The 17485-nt window shown below is 41.6% G+C and overlaps 1 protein-coding gene across 5 annotated transcripts in view; it reads right to left on the bottom strand.

Annotated features, from left to right (window-relative positions):
- The window catches only part of HDAC9 (histone deacetylase 9), an 835653-nt gene extending 819184 nt beyond the window's left edge, over positions 1–16469 (bottom strand). For all 5 annotated transcript variants that reach the window (XM_037056286.1, XM_037056279.1, XM_037056284.1 and 2 more), the window contains exon 1: positions 16139–16469. The gene's annotated coding sequence lies outside the window, so the exon portion shown is untranslated. The remainder of the gene's footprint in view (positions 1–16138) is intronic.
- Positions 16470–17485: the final 1016 nt, after the last annotated feature.

Here is a 17485-nt window from a genome sequence, read left to right as displayed (position 1 = left end):
CTCAAATTATAAAATAAAAAAAAATCATTGACATATTTCTGCAGCATATGGAACTATACCACCTCAAGGACTCTTTTCAATTAACAGTCAATTGTGCCCTTACTGCCAGAAAACTCTCGAAGCAACACGACATGGGTACTAGAGCAAGATGGGCTCCTGAAGTTTGACATTTTACTCTCATATTAGCTCACACTGCTGTATGTTATCATTCAAATACTAGAGAAACTAAAATGTTTTACTAGTGCATAGTTCACTACTTCTTGATATATGAACATTCTAAAGATCTACCCATGAACTACAGAAACTTCTAAAAATATATTTCTGAAACTCCATAAAAAGTAATACAATTTAAAACACAATAAATTAATAGCTTTAAAAAAATCTATTTAAAAGCATATTATTTCAAACCTACTTGGCTCCAACCCCTCTAAGAAACAAGCTAAGAAGAACACACTACTTCACCGCGGCAGGGTCTTCCCCTACTCGGAAGTATGTATGTTATCATGTTTAACAAATTTAACTCCTTAAATCTGGCTGACTTACCTTAAAAACTGGTTTTGAATTGCTAGGGTGAAGATTAAATTCATCAAGCATAGTATAGGAAGTGGCTGAATATAATGAGAAATTATTTTTTGAAAATAAATTTATAGTGCAAAGTATTCATTATAGAAAGTTTGGAAACTACTGAAAATAGAAAGACTATCACAATGAACTATATTCCGCTGAGTATTAAATACATAAATAGTTTCCAAAATTATCTTGGCCAACAAGATTTTATACATGGAAGACAAAATAAATAAACACCCACTTCCCATTAAGATAGAGTAACAGGGATGAGATTTGCCCTCCTGCCTGAAAAAAGAGAAAGTGCTGTACAACATATATGAAACTGCAGTTTTCAAGACACTGCACACCAATCAATAATCCTTGAGAAATGGGAAACATAAGGAAAACCCTAAGAAAGGGGAAGCTGATGACATGGGCCCTAGGACTGTCCCAGTTTCCAGAGCATGGCTCTGGGAGAGAAAACCCTGGCAGGCCTCAACACAATCCCTGAATTGCAGAGATGTAGCTGAAAAGCCAGGGAGATCCAAGCAGGTAGAAATCTCAGGGCAGAGTACCAGATGGAGGAGGCCTGCACAAAACAGATATCCGAAGACTTAAAAATACCCCTCGGTAGTCAGCTGAGTAGGGCTCAACACACGTATGTGAGGAAACAGCCGCCACCAGGGAAGGAACCACGTGAAAAGATTAGAGAGAACAGTACCTTGCACCCCTCCGGGCTGAGAACTGTGCATGTTCCCACCAGGCAAACTGGAAGATGTATAATTCATGGGGTTTTGAGTAGAGTACTCAGAAACTAATCTTACAAATAAGATCTGAAAGGATCAAAGTATCTGGCTGCATCCCATTTTTTAAAAAAAGGATCAAAAAGATTTATAGGGATATAAAAATACCCAATCCCCTACAAGGTAAAATTCACAATATCTGGCATCCATCAAAAATTACCAGGCACACAAAGAAGTAGGAAAATATAACCCATAACAAGGAGAAAAATCAAGCAAACAAAACTGACCAAGAACTAAAATAGACATTAGAATTTGCAGACAAGATCATTGAAACAGTTACTATCAATTTACATAAAAGATTTTCAAACACCCAAACTGAACTACATGAGACGAAACCTGTAATGTATGAGATAAGACATAGGCCAAACGTGGTTACTGGTAGTGAACTCGACACAACCACAGAAACGACCCAAAATGAAACACACAGAGGGGAAAAAACATAAATAACCAGCTCATCAGTGATCCTCATATACAAGTGATTGGATACCATGAAATACAGGACTGAGAGGAGGAAAACCAAACTAACTTGAAGAAATAATGTCTAAAATTTTTTTTCAAATTTGATGGAAATTATAAATCCAGTGGTCCAAGAAGCTCAGTAAACCCAAAGCACGAGAAAAATGAAGATCACTATATAGCAAGACCCGTCATAATCAAACTGTTCACAGCCAGTGAAAAGGGGAATGCCTTTAAGAATATTTTATATAAAAATAAAAACAAAAATTAAAATAAAAGATTTCACCCTGGCTGGTGTAGGTCAGTGGATTGAGCACGAGCTGCAAACCAAAGTGTCGCCAGTTCAATTCCCAGTCAGGGCACATGCCTGGGTTGCGGGCCAGGTCCCCAGTGGGGGCCATGTGAGAGGCAACCACACATCGATGTTTCTCTCTCTCTCTTTCTCCCTCCCTTCCCCCTCTCTAAAAATAAACAAATAAAAATAAGTAATTAAAAATAAAATAACAGATTTTGCATAAAAAACAATACAAGTGAGAAAACAGCCCAGCAACATCTCCAAAGTATTAAAAGACTGTCAACCTAGAATTCCATACCCAACAAAAATCTTATTAAATGAAAGTAAAATAAAGATGCTTTTGGATATACAAAAGCTGAACGCGTTCAACGCCAGCAGGCTTCTGCCACCAGAAATGGTGAAGAAGTGCTTCAGGAAGAAGAAAGCTGATACCAAACGGAAGTGGTCTGAAAAGCACTGAAGGCAATGAAAGAATGAGAAGCGCTGAAAATGTGAACTACACGACTACAGTGGTGCCCCCTTACCCACGGTTTCACTTTCCATGGTTCCAGTTACCCGCGGTCCACTCTAGCCCAAAAGTATGAAATGGAAAAATTCCAGAAATAAACATTTATAAATTTTAAATTGCAGGCTGTTCTGAGTAGCATGATGAAATCTTGGGCCATTCTGTTCCTTCCTGCCTGGGACATGAGTCACTCTCTGTCCAGTGTATCCACACTGTATATACGAACCACCAGTTAATTACTTAGTAGCCATGTTGGTCATCATTTGGACTGTCCAAGCATCACCATGCTTGTGGACAAGCAACCCTTAGTCTATTCAATAATGTCCCCAAAGCTCAAGAGTAGTTATGCTGGCAATTCAGATGACCAAAAAAAGCCATAAAATACTTCCTTTAAATCAGTGATTTTCAACCTTTTTCATCTCATGGCACACATAAACTAATTACTATAATTCTGTGCAGACCAAAAAATATATTATTCTTCTTATATATATTTTTTGCCAATCTGACAACCACCTGACAAAATAAATAGGTATAGTTTTCATTCATCCACACAGTTGTGTTGGCTATTGTCATTTTTTGATGTGATGGTCCAAGGGAAAAGAGGCTAGTGCCCCTGACTAAATAGACAGGCATTGCGCATTTTAAAAATTCTTGCAGCACACCAGTTGAAAAATCACTGCTTTAAATGAAAAGGTGAAAGTTCTTGACTTAATAAGCTACTTTAGCACCTCAGATCGTGACAAGAGTGAGTACAAGACAATGATATTTTGAGAGACCATATTCACATAACTTTTATTATAGTATATTGTTATAATAATTCTATTTTATTACTAATTATTACTGTTAATCTCATACTGTGTCTAATTTCTAAATTAAACTTTATGACAGGTATGTATGTATAGGAAAACACAGTATATGTAGGGTTTGGTACCATTGGTAATTTCAAGCACCCACTAGGGGTTTTAGAATGTATCCCCCACAGATAAGAAGGAACTACTGTAGATACAAAAGATTTGATTTTACTATAAATATCTCTTTAAAAGATAATTTGATTTTCATGCAAAAATAATAATATAATATGGGGATCATAAGATATGTTAAGAAAATCAGGAGAGGGTATGAAATAAATTTTAATGTGTTTTCAATAGTTTTTTGAAAATCAGAAATTCACACAAGAACATTTCAGATTTGCTATTCTAGGGGAGTTAAAACTGTAGCCATTATTCTGAAATCCCATTCCATTTGGCCTACACTTTCCCATTTGGCTTGAAGAGTCTTGGCATGATACTTTCAAAAATATAAGAAGCTGAATTTATTAAATTTGTTTTTATAGAGAAAAAGTAGTAAGTGACTCCAAAAAGGTGTTCTTGTGAGTAAACAAGTTGGCTCATGAGCTTTGGCAATGGCTTTTGCTGAACTTTATAGATAAAAGCGAACAGCTATTGTTTCACTACAATGCTACACTCATGAAATATTTATTTAATGTAGGTAACTTTTAAAAATTGGGTCAAACAGATAAGTAGGAGCTTTAAAAATATACTTATTGCGCAAGTCACAAAAGAAAGTTCCCTTCTTTGCTCCCTGAACCTGCCTGCAATGAACATAATGCATAACACTCATGGTCAGGGGTTTTTAGAACGTTTCTTGGGAAGGTTAAAGGAAGGTAACGAAGTGGCACTAGCTTCTCCCCATTAAGAGGCAGATGAAAGCAATCACGAGACCAAAGCACAACTGGTTATTTATGAGTGCAAAATTCTATACGTTGCTACTGAGTTTTTCTCCTATTTTGTGAAATCCATTAAAAACCGAATCTACAAGTTCTCCCAGTGAGTAGCCCTGTGCTGGGATGAAAGTGGACGTAAGGAAATACAGAGGAGTTGCATCTTTTGGGTAGTGAGGGAAAAGTAGGTCCCAACATAAAAACCTGGTAACGACAAAAGTGCCTTGGAAAAGGAGTGAACTCAGCTGTAAAGAAGCTTACAGTCTTTTGTGCGGATAGCCCTGCCGAGAAATTCTGCAGGCTCAAGTTTGGGAACTATTATACTAGACTGAAAAGCAAGTCTCTGTGCTGAAGCCTGTGCTTTCAAATTCTGCCATTTAAGACAAGTATTAAATCTTCAGCAGTAGGGAAGGAGTGGAAAATGCTGAAGTGTTTCTGCTCGTCAGCAGAGTTTATTTCAATTTATTTGAATATTTTGTCTCTATAACCATTACATATTGGTAGGATTCAGCATTCTTGAAAGAAATGAGACAATATATGTGATATACCTAATACTGGCACTCAATAAACGTATGATGGATTTTAACCTAAGTCTTGCTCTGGAAATGCCACAGGTTGCACAAAAGACTCGGCCACTCATAGGAAGCAATTCTTGCCTCTCTAAATGGTAAATCCTATTGAATTGATTTCACATATTTTGACACCAACTATGAAACTTATCTTCTATAAGGATTGGGTTATAGTATATTTAAATGCATTTGATTCTTCTTCATTCTTCTCCTGTGGCAATAAAGACTAAAAGGACAAGAAACGCAAAGAAATGAATCAAAGAGAATAGTCAAAGGCATTTTTGAGAACACGGTAAATTTGAAATCTGTTCCCAGTGTCATCAGATGTTAGAGCATCAAATACAAGCTCCCAGAGCATAGGCACCATTTTACATGATGGTGATGAGGACAACGATGATGATGACGACAATGACCACATATAAACCCAAGCTTAAATGTTTTACTAGGAAAGAAAAAGATTAAAACAATATAAGAAACACCAAAAAAACCTGGGCTATTAAAAAACATGTATGTAAAATACATCTGGTAAAGAGGTCAGTGTGAGACCTCTAGAATAATAAGGAAATTATTTTAAAAAGTCAGATGGTGGAGTGAGTACATGACCTGCAAAGTTGTGAGTCTTATGGGAGAATAATGACACCAACTCAATGAAATACGTCATTCTGTGTATAACATGACATAACTCACCACAGCCATCCAATAACAATGTCCAGTAACGACGCCCAATTACAACCTGAAAACCTAGCAGTGTTGGAGATGTGGGCAAAGGAATGTGAGGATAGAGGCATTATGTCTGGACCTGGGCTGCCTACTGGGCACATGACACTATTTTATCATTAAAATTAAATAACAGTAAATTCAGGCTCTTGGCCTGACTATACCAAACATGCTCAAAGGTCACATGTGCCTAGTGCCTCTGGTGCTAAAGGACACAGATGTAGAATATCTCCATCCTGACAGAACACTCCACTGGACAGCACGGGTATGTATAACTGGTAGAAGTATCTTGTACATGAAAGAGGAGATCTGAAAGAAGACACACGTACACATGTAAAGCTTATTATTTACCCATTCTTTCTTTCAGAACCTTTATTATTTCTTGTCTAACAGTTGCTGTGCTAGGAATTTGGAGTCCCCAGATTAAAACGATATATAGTCCCTGCCCTTGAGGGACTCTCGGTGCAGGAGGGAATAACGACACCTCGACAGTTGGTCAGCCAGCCCAGGCTTGTTGGGCTGCACCTACCTGAAGGGCACTTACTGCTGTGGAAGGAAGCAAAAAGCAATCACAAGTCCTCTCTTCCATCGAAGGGCTCACAGGCCAATTAACGACATGTTCCACAGAGTTAGATGTAAGAAGTTTTAAGTGACAATTAGTATTTTGAAATAGGCACTTCATACTGAAGTCCAGGAGTTTGATATGGACTTTTTCCCCCTACTTTCAGTTTGCATTAAGATAGTAATCTAAAAAGGTAAAATAAATACAAATGTATTCTGATTAATTTTTGAATAATCATCTTAAAACTCAATATGGCCACCAAATTTTCATTTTGGCATTTGCTATGGGTATTCTCAATCATATGCTAGGTGAACATGAATGCACATACACTTCACTGAATGAACACCGGTTCGAAAAAAGGCCAAGATGAATTGAGGCATTACCGAGCACACGGTAGCACAGGCATCTGGAAGGTACCTGCACTGTATGGTTGAAACCATCACTGGAAAGTGACCCATGCCTCCTACCTCTGTGCAGTTTCTACACAAAAATCTGTTCTCTATTCCTGCAACTACGGCTAAAACGTTTGATTCAGAATTCAATAACTCCACAATGCTAATCACATCTTTAAGAGAGCAAAGAGATTTATAGAGTTCTCAGGGGATGTCTCACTAAAATCGACATTTGGAGATAATTTACTGATAGAGTTCTGGTCGTGTATGAAGTCTGATTAAACAGAACCAGCAGACAAAGACTTGAAGTGAATATTGTTTTCTTTTAATCTACTTTTTAAAAGGATACTTTCTGCATTTCTATTAATATAAAACATACAAACAGATTAAATAGGAGCAGGATCTGAAGCTACATCTTTATACAATTAAATCCTACACTGGTGATATAATTTCAACAGTAGAATATCATTTGCCACACAATTCAATCTTTTAAATTTCATCAGTTCTGTTGTTCACATTTAATATTTGTTCATTGGTTTTGGTTTTATAATTTGTGAAACATACAAGTAAAACCATCTGTATTTATTTTATGTTCCTACATATGGAAGTAAAATGTATAAGAATAACTTAGGTTCACCCTGTGCAGAGGAGTAACCTTAGCTAAAATCAGACCACTCTTCCTGTGGCATTTACATGGAGAGGGTGCAGCTCATTAGGAGGCTGAACCTTTTCTGCCCTCCTTTCCATGTAGACATGGGGAGCCATGGATCTCTACTAGGCCGTAGAGGCATTGGAAAAGAAACCACAAATACATACGTAAGTCACTCCATATAGTAAATACACTACTCTGTGCCAAAAGCATAAAAATGCTGTTCTGGGTAATAAAGTGCAAATTCCTTTAAAAGCTCTAACCATGCGGCAGCCATTTTATTATGGATTTGTGCAATCAATTAATAGTAAAAGTCCATTTGTAAGCCTGTGTGAACCACTGCCATAGTCCTAAATTACTGTGGGAACTTAGAGAAGAGCCAGACCATGGTCAGGTGCAGAAAGCAGGGGAAGCATCACAGAGGAGGAGGAACGTATGTTGGACCTAGAGCAACAATGATAGCAGAGAAGGTGCGGCTTCCTCACGGGTACGCTTTCCAAATAAAACACCAGAGGAGCAGAGGTCTGATTTTCGGGAAGAGATGGCCGCCAATGCTTCTGGAGGTAGCAGGTTCACAAAATGCACTGAGCATGCTAGGCTGAAATAAACCAGGCCTATTTAGTGCCCTCAATTACAAGACGCAGAAACTCAATTTGTGGGTAATTTAGTGCTTACATAACATAATCCCAGAATAATCAGTGGTAGAACAACTTCAAGAATGACTAGATATAGGAACTGAAAAGCTAAAATGCTGTTATTATTTGCTTCCTCCTTGGCAAACAAACGCATGCACCTGCACACCCACACACACATATATTCACACACGTTCATACATACCTCTTGACTTTTGGTTTTTTTGGTGGTGACTTACACTGTGGGCTGGTTGTCCCTATTATCTAAAATCTATGTCATTTGCTAGCTCCAAGCTTAGGGCTTAAATCCCTAAAGCCACAAAGCAGAGAGCATCAAGAATTAAAAAATGTCCTGGCTAGTGTAACACAGTGGATTGAGCGTGGGCCTGGGAACCACACAATCACGGTTGGATTCCCAGTCAGGGCACATGCCTGGGTTGCAGGCCAGTTCCCAGCGGGGGATGCATGAGAGGCAACCATACATTGATATTTCTCTCCCTCTCTCTTTCCCTTCCCCTCTAAAGATAAATAAATAAAGTCTTTAAAAAAGAATTAAAAAGTGTGAAAGTCATAAAGATAGACAAGGTCTAGTCTATGAGAGAATCTGGGTGCCATGCTGAGGAGATTGGGCTTTTAAGAGTCAAATCTGGCCTAGCTAAATTAGAAAACCTAAAACCTGTATGAAGAAATATGTTTATTTCCAGAATTCCTGAGTTACATCTTACTCTGGACTAGGTTACCATTGTTGACCTTAATAAGGCAGAGGGTGGTCCACCAGTCCCCTCTGGGGGAACAGTCCCACTAGAGAAGGGCAGACACCTGAGCTCAGATGCAGCCATCACAATACTCTGCCAACCTGGCCACAGTGGTGTGGTCCACAGGTATATGCCTGACCTAACACGACCCAATCAGAGTACTGCTTTCGGGTACTCAGTTTTAAATGTCTATTTTTTGGCTCAAATACTGAGGGAAATAGTCTTCCTCAACCGTGCTGGGGCACAGGGTACAACTCAGTAAAATTCACAGCATACAGATGAGTCCACACGGAGCTTGTCTGTCACAGTGGAGCAGCAGAGGGTTCTGGGCCAGCGATTCCGATCAATGGGACTAGATCCACTTAAAGAAGGGATTTAATACATAAAACAGAAGAGGGAAAAAAGCAGAGTATCTATGAATAGAATACAGAGGCGCCACAGAGTAGAAACGGGGACCAAGTAACAGAAGAAAAAAGGAGGAATGTCTGAATAGACTTTTCAAGTAGATCAAACACTGAAAAAGCTATAGAAAGAACCCAATGGCCAAAGAGGCAATGAGGATTCATAATGTTTCCTGATTGAATTTAATAGTGGAAATCTACATAGAGAAGAGAAAGGAGACAGTGCTTTTGATTGTAGCCAAGATGATAACTATAGAAATACACAGCACTCCACGTTCTTACTTTTAGATGGAAGAGACCTATAATCTGCACTTGCTGCTGGGAAAATAAAAGAAGGCACGATACAGCACACTTTCTCACTCCGCTCTGTAGTCCTCATCTTCCAGTATCCAGCTCTCCCATGATGAAGGAAGGGACCCAAGAGCAATCATAGTGCTGACAGTCTCTTCAACAGGAAAAAGAAAAGCTCTCCCCTTGGAAACTTCACTTACTGCTCATGAGTATGGGATGTGCACTACAAGACTAAATAAGGGCTCTGAAATCAGACCTAGATTTCATATCCTAGCTGAATGACCCTTAGCAAGTGATTGAACCTCACAAAGTCTCCATTTACTTGGGCGTGGGGGAGGGTGGAGAGGTGAGGCAGAACGAGGAAATCTGAACTCAGCTGCCAAAGATGAGATGCTGATTAGATAGAAATCATTCCAGCAAAGTGCTTGGAGCAATAGGCTATGCTCAGTAGAGCCCCATGTCCCCACACAATACCCCACAGTCATGGGGCCACTGAGGTACAGCAGATCCGAGGTGGTCTCTGGCTCTGTCTGTTCCCTCTTGTAAAATACAGCCAGGCCACGCTGCTGGCCTCCAAATCACAGAGTTGGTTCCCTGCAAGGATCAGTGGCACCAGTTCCTTAAAAACCTTCGGCATGTGGAATACATTAGGGAACTAATTAAGTCAAATCCTAGGCTAACATATGTGCTAGTGATTCATCTTCTTAAATGTTTCCACACCTTTCTAACCACCACCATTTCTAAACGGGGCCTCACTACCACCGTTCTCCGAAGTCCTAGCAGAGGTTTCTTTCTAAGGAGCTGTGTAACCCCAGCTACTCTCCAATACAATCCCACCTCTAAATGGTCGTCATGCCGATCCTGGTAAAAAAAAAAAAATCAACATTTCATTCACCAATCATTTGCTCAGTTTTTTCTCCTTTCCTTCAGCAGTGAACATTCATCTTTCTTTTTGGCCGAGAACAACTGAGCCCCATCATTATATGTGGAGAATCCTCTTTCTTATGCTACAGAGCCCGCCTTCCACTGTAGAAGCTGGCGTGACAACAGTGACAGCCCCAGGAGCTCACGGAATTGGTTCTTCAGAGTGGTTGAGGAGGCATCGTTTCCAATGGAGTGGCTTCTAAGCTGCACCTGCTGAGTATTTAGGAGAGTCTATGAACTAGTCAATGTGGTGGACATATCCTGAGGGGGCCTCCCGTAAGTCATGCCCTTGCATGGTCCGTGCCCCTCAGATTTGGAAGGAACATGTGATTTGCTTCTAACCAACAGAATTCGGCAGCGGTGATGGATGTTACTTCCTTAATTAGTTTATGTGATATGACAAAAGTGATGTCCTAACACTCCTATATGTTACAGAAGAAGGAGGTAGATGGGCTAGTCTTCTTTTAATGAATCTACTTTGAATCTCTTTGACAAGAGATTCTTCCTTGCTGGCTTTGAAAAGAAAGGTGAAATGTTGTAAGAGTGCCCAGTAGGGCAGTCACATGACAAAAAAACACCAGGCACCTCTAAGAGCTGTGACAGCCAGGAAGAAAATAGAGACCTCAGTCCTACAGCCAGAAGGAGATGAATTCTCCCAACAGTCGAAGGAAGCTTGGAAGCAGATCTACCCCCAGGTCAGTCTCTGAAAAGACTGTAGCCTTAACCAACACCAGGAGAGATCCCTGAGAAAAGGACCAAGTCAAGCTGTGTGTGAACTTCTGAGCAACGAAACTAAATCTGTGATAATGTATTACCAAACAATAGAAAGCAAATAGCATCAGGATCCTCGAATACATTCATTTAACGCTTAAGCTAATTAAGGTTAGTTTCGATGACTTGCTACCAAATTTCTTGAGTGATCTGGAGTGATCCAAATCTTATCCTTCCTTCAGTAGCCATTTCAAATACCCCTCATCACTACTTCATTCAAACCAGACTAGTCCACAAGCATGTCCTTCTTCTGTAGAAATGGGAAGAAAGTACCATTTCCAGCAACCTCAATTCTTCTCAACCTCTCTCAGTATACTATTTAGTCTCTCTGGTATAGAAAAAAATATACGGAATGGGAGTTTTTCTCTCTTCGGGGCTCTAAACAGATAATAAACAGCAAACCATATAAAACATATATTTAAGGAAAAGAGCAAAAAGAATAAATACTAGAGAGCTCCTAGTATCACCTGCTTATTCAGAAATGCTGAAAGTACTTTCGCCAAATACATGTGCTCTCTCATAAGACACTATATCTCTATGAAATTATGATGATTTCTTCTACATCCTGTATAGTGTGGATAATATATCCCACTTTTGAATCTAACAATACTATATCGCAAGACTGTCACCTTGGGTCTCACGAATCACATGAACAATTTTCCTGAAAGATTCTGGAGAGAACTGAGAAGGAATTTTGGAGAATGAAGAAAAAGTCATAAGGGGACCTCCTCTAAAGAACAAACTGTGCCCTCCTTTTTCTTTTATTTTTACTCTGATTTATCCAGATACCAGGTCTCCATGGACAGAAATGACTAGATAACTGCATAAACCCTCTGTCCACTTTGGTTTCTACAATTTCAGCTGGAGAAGCAGAGCTCATAAGAGAGGGTGGGCGCCCTGACACTCAGAACAACGTGATCGTTAATCAATACTGGCTTGCTCTAGAGTGGATGGCCCATCACTGTCCTCTGTCAATACTCTTTTCTAAAACATCATGTTCTGAGTCCGCTCACCAGTTAGCCTGATGATCCTCAAGCTTGACAACTGCACTAATCAACTTCAAATCAGTTTGGCACTGTCCAATGAAAGGGCAGTATGCAGTTGATAAGGTAGAGCCAGTGTGGGCAGGGAGCCGTGAGGAATGGATACCCCTCAGAGATGTGTGTACTTGTTTTAGCACTAGCTATAGAGGTCACAGCTCTTCCCCTTCGACAGGGAACCGGGAGGGCTTAGTCCCTTAGGACTACATTGCCTGAAATGAAAGCTGACCTGCACATCTACAAAGCTACGCACTTTGAAAATCTAGGACTGTATAAATTTATGAGAATGTCATAATATAGCCGCCAGAGTAGTTGGCCATGGTGAATAGGATACAGGAAATATAGATGTTATCCTCAACTCCACACTGAATCTCTAGTGTGTGACCTTGGATGTATCAACATACCTGCTGCCTCCTTCCGAAAGTAAGCACAATGTGTTTTCCTATGGGTCTCTCAAATGAAAGGTAAGAGTTCCAATAACAACCTAGGAGACAATTGTAGGTATCAGGCAGATGTGTGCAATAAAAATTAAGTGCAATGTCCTTATTAAAAGGGAAGGGCTGCAAATAATAAAAGCCCCTGCCAACTTAAACATTAACATAAGTTACATTTTAAAACAAACAACAATCCACTGAAGCAAAAATTAAAAGCCACATTTGGATGTAATGACACAAAAATGTCCATAACTACAACATTTCACTAATGAGAAGGTACAGATGCTACAGACAGAAGGATTTTACGGTACCCGTATGTTTCTCAAATGACCCTCCTTGTTAGCTATTGCTCCATATCTCTATTTAAGAGTCACCCACCTTCCCCACTGCACGGGTGTGAGCACAGCATGATGTGCTGTGATATTTAAACAACTTCAAAACAGAGGTAATTCTAGTAAAAAGAAAGGACAGCAACACAACCACAAAACATCCTGAGATGCATATATTAATGCAAACCTGAATTACGTGTATCACCTAAACTAGTTAATTAAACAGGTTATATGGTCAATTGGCTTTATAATTTAAAACTCCTTCAACCCTTAATCATCAGAGAAATGCAAATTAAAACCACAATGAGATGCCATCTCACACCTGTCGGAATGGCTCTCAGCAATAAAATCAACAAACCACAAGTGCTGGTGAGGATGTGGAGAAAGGGGAACCCTTTTGCACTGTTGGTGGGAATGCAGACTCATGCCGCCACTATGGAAAGCAGTATGGAGATACTTCAAAAAATTAAAAATGGACCTGCCTTTTGACCCAGCAATCCCACTTCTGGGAATATATTTGAAAGAACTCAAAATACTAATTGGAAAGAACATAAGCATAAGTTCACTGCAGCATTACTTACACTTGTCAAGATATGGAAGCAGCCCAACTGTCCATCAGTAAATGAGTGGATAAAACAACTATGGGACATTTACACATACTACTCAGCCACAGATTCTACCCTTTACGACAGCATGGATGGTCCTGGAGAGCATTATACTAAGTGAAATAAGCCAGTCAGAGAAAGGAAAATACCATATGATTTCGCTCATATGTAGAAACTAATGAACAAACTGAACTAACAAGCAAATCACAGACAGACTCATAGATGGAGAGCAGATGACAGCTAGTCAGAGGTGGGGGGTGAGGGGTAGACAGATTGAGCAAAAAGGAAAAAGGACTCATAGACACGGACAATAGTGTGGTGATTGCTGGGGGGAGTGGGTATAAGGTAAATGATAACGCAAGAAAAATATAATAAAGATTAAATAAAGAAAAGCTACTTAAATCCAAATATATTCCCAATATACCTCAAATATATACATAAAGTAACTACATATATAGTGATAACAACTTCATAAAATGATACTCTACTATAATATTGGGCATAATAGACATAATGATGCCCACAAAACACTCGATCATAAAAGTCTCTGATAACGTATGAAGTTATCTTTTTAATTTCAGAGGAGCATCATTATTCTTACAGAAGATGATCATTTACTATGCCAAACGCTCTCTAGCCAAACAGTTTGTTCTTACTTTATAATAAAGGCCTGCTCACTTACAGAGGGAAAGAAACAGGAAGAGGAAAGTTAAAAACAAAAACAACAACAAAAACACCTTCCCCTCTAACCACAAACTGGTACTTCACTTACAACTCCTAACTTCCTTCTCCACAGCCTTGTGGGCAGCTACCAGCGCCCATTCTGCAGCAAAGGCGATCTGTTCAGGAGGAGAGCTGGGAAAGTGTCTCTGCCTCCAGCTGGCAGCCTGATACCAAAGGTCAGACTCAGGGGTTCCACCCTCCATGCACCTGTCTGTGACTGAGACATTCAGGCAAACGTTCGCTTCTTCCGGCACAGAAAATGACATATCCCAAGAAATTGCTTCCTTCCCCAAGATGTGTCTCATTCAAACAAAATAGATGGAAATAAATTACAAGAAAGTTCTATAACTAACTGAATTATTTGCCCTTTTGGAAATACAATATCCTTATTAAGCATTTCAAACGCAAATGTTTTCCAGAAGGCATGTCAGTGATTGGGTGTTTAGGTAATTAAGTTGGTCCAAACTGGAACAGTGGTTTAAAAGGAAAAGGAGGACTAATGATCTGTGGCAGAAAGCAAATATATTAAATGAGAAATGTTCAGTCAAAATGATTTCTATAATAAACATCCACAGTCCCAAAGAGTAGTTCAAAAGATATCTTTTTCCAAGCCTGATATTTTAATTGTCCTCATTTATTAACTGCAACATATTCTGTGCTGTTATTAATTACAGGATTAAAAAGATTTCTAAAGTATCAGAAAATAACATTTGGACCTTTTCAAATGTCAAATGTTTTTCTTTCCAAATAACTTAAATTATTTTTCTGTAACATAACTTCTCTATATACTTATCTTTTTTCCTAGATTTCAACACTGCTTGGGAAGTTTGAAAATATCGATTATACTCCAAATACCTGTAATTCCTAAGTCTTCTCCCTTATGAGAAATCTCAGCACACCAAGAGTATTTTGTATAAGCACTGTTATACCCTTTGGGGAGAAAAAAAAATTAACTCTTCACTTTCTTTTCCAAATGCAGTTAAACTTTTTAAGCCTTTCTTATGCCACTCCTACATTTTGTATACACACACAATACATACTCCTATAGTGGGATATATGTAGATTTCTCACAGATTTCAAATGTTGTAGTTACCTAATCTAAAAGTTCCTTTCCAGCGATCACACACGCCTCCCTGGCAGGGAAAACAAACGCGACTGATCTTCCTGAAATGAGAGCGTAGCAGACTCACTAGAGATTTTCCAGTTGCATATCACATGAACCGCGTCCTCGGCTCCCCGCCGCAGGCCACCTCTCCCTGACAACCGCGCCTCGGATCTGGAGAGCAGCTGGGTCCCTTTCGATCACCCCGCGGACGCACAGGCCTCCGGCCGAAGCACCTCCCGATGCGGAGAAGTGGGCGAAGGAAGGCTTCAAAGCCAGACAAACGCTACCCGCCGGGCACTCAGGGAACGCCCCCGTCCTCTCCTCAAGTCCCCACAGTGACAGTCTCGGGTGGCGTTTAATTCGCCAGTTTACATTAATAAGCTTACGATTCATCACTCTCCTTCTACTCGCCAAGGAATGGCTTTACCCTCACCCCCATCCTCCTGGCTCGGGAACTTTCCTAAAACCCAGTATTCTGATGTATAGACTTGGAACTGAAGTCCCCCAGGATACATCAAAGGTACCCCCACTAAGTATTGCTCCTCGAGCAACACGTTGGCAGTACAACTTTCCATTCAAAACTGGGCTCCAACATAAACAGGGGCCGGAGGTGGGGGGACTGCCCGGGGAGGGGGGCGGGTCAGGCAACCGACCCCTCGCCTAGGTTGCCTAGCAAATGTCAGGGTCTACACCAACAGACTACCTGGCACCGAACTTCTGACAAAGGTTTCCCTAAACCCCCTAACCTCTGGGATGGAAGATGCAAGGCAAGGGGCATCGGGGTCCGGACTGGGATGCGGTTAACCTGGGAAGCCCGGCCAGGGAATTCAGCGAAGCACCCGGAGACCGCTCGGGCCCCCAATTCCTAGCTTCCCCAGCGCGCGAGCCGCGGACCGGGCTGTGGTGCCACTCACCTCCGCCCGCTCCTGCTGAGGCTATCGCGCCCTCCTTCGCCCCGCGCCGGCGACCCCCTAACTTCTCCCCCTTCTCCAAACAGCCATCTTTCGAGGAGATCAGAATGGCGAGGCAGAAACCAAGGGGGGACTGAAAGTTGACTCGGGGACCGCCGCTGCTCCGCCAGCGGGGACTTAGCGGCTGCGACAGACTCCGGAGGAGGAGACGGCGGCGAGCGCGGCGGGAGCGGGGGGCCAGGTCGGAGAGCTCCTCTCGGTGCTCGGGACACGCCGAGGTTGGAGCTCGGGAGGGCGGCAGCGAGCGGCTGCGAACTGTGAGCTGCGAGCTGAACCGGTGGCGGCGCACGGAGGATTTGCTAAAAATAGCAACTCTTGGGGAGGAGGGTGGGGGGCGGAGGTGGGAGGGAGCCCCGGCGCGGCGGAGGCTGGGCGGGGCCGGGTGGGAAGCGAGGCAAGACCCGCGGCAGGAACGCGGGCCCGGGTGCTGGAGACCCGGAGGCCCGGGCGGTGCGGGCCGGGTTTGGAGACACCTGAGTGCTCGGCGGAGACTAGGGACGGAAGCTCAGCAGGCAGGGACGACCAAGAGAGCCGCCTAGGGCTGAGCGGTTGAGAGCTCAGGGCTGCACCCGCGATCCTCCAATGCAGAGGACGGGCCACCTAAGACCTGGGATTTCTGAGGCGCAGCACGCCCACCCCAGGCCCAAGGTGATGGCCAGGCGGCCGGTGCGCCGGACGCCTAGGCAGCGGCGGCCTTGACTGAGGACGAGGCGGGAAGAAGCCCGGCTATCTCGGCGCCCGCCTTGGCTCCCGGAGCCTGGCGGCTCAGGTGCGCGCCACGCAGCCCCCTCGGGGCACAGCTCCACCACTTTTTTTGCGAGGCTAAGGGAGCTTTAAGGGTCGATACCTGGAGGGTCCTCAGATAACGCTGGGCGCTTCAAGAATCATTCAAGGGAATTTTTAAAAGAAACTGCTACGTTTAGGGTTTCTTTTTTAAAAAAATAAAGGACCAAATAGGAAACGCGAATATGGTGACTGCTACTGGAAACAAGAATTAGTTTGTCTCGTTTTAAGGCCAAAAGGAGAGCCCCATCCGCTTGAAACCAACCCTTTTAGTTGGGAGGCAGAATCGGTAGATCTGCGAATTAATGAGTTGATCCCCTTCAGTGGCTACGATTTTTACTTTGTGACTTTGAAAGCAAGCAAAGGAAACCCCAAGAACAATGCTATAACTTAGTCTATATTGGTATCACTAATACCTATAGAATTCTTTATAAGGCATAGAACACTGAAAAATGTAAAAAAAAAAAAAAACCCTGTAGTCCTAAACATAATAGTCCAATGCTAATA

The sequence above is a fragment of the Sturnira hondurensis genome, unplaced genomic scaffold, assembly GCF_014824575.4.
Source record: "Sturnira hondurensis isolate 20B ecotype Veracruz unplaced genomic scaffold, ASM1482457v3 Scaffold0008897, whole genome shotgun sequence".
Lineage (NCBI taxonomy): Eukaryota > Metazoa > Chordata > Mammalia > Chiroptera > Phyllostomidae > Sturnira > Sturnira hondurensis.
Note: the sequence above shows the minus strand (reverse complement) of the source record. Positions and strands in the feature narration are given on the sequence as shown.